We start from the raw sequence: 277 nt of genomic DNA on the forward strand, positions 1-277 counted from the left end.
CCCGCTACGCCCCGCCGCCGCAGCCGCCGCAGTGGCTGTGAGGGGGGCCGGGGCGCTTCGACCCTTCCGGTCGAGTTCCCTCCGCAGCCGCCGCCGCCGCCGCGGCGCCCCGCCTGACTGACCGGAGGGACAACCAATCAGCGAGCGGAGAGCTAGGCCGACACGGCCAATCGTGCCAGGAGGTCGAACCTCTGCTGGGTGTTGCAGGCGGGGCGGCGGGCGGAGCCTGAGGCCTCGGTTGAGGAATGGTGGCGTGCAGTGCTGCTGAGGCCGCTCA

Source organism: Trichechus manatus, unplaced genomic scaffold (assembly GCF_000243295.1).
Source record: "Trichechus manatus latirostris isolate Lorelei unplaced genomic scaffold, TriManLat1.0 scaffold00181, whole genome shotgun sequence".
In the NCBI taxonomy this organism is placed as follows: Eukaryota; Metazoa; Chordata; class Mammalia; order Sirenia; family Trichechidae; genus Trichechus; species Trichechus manatus.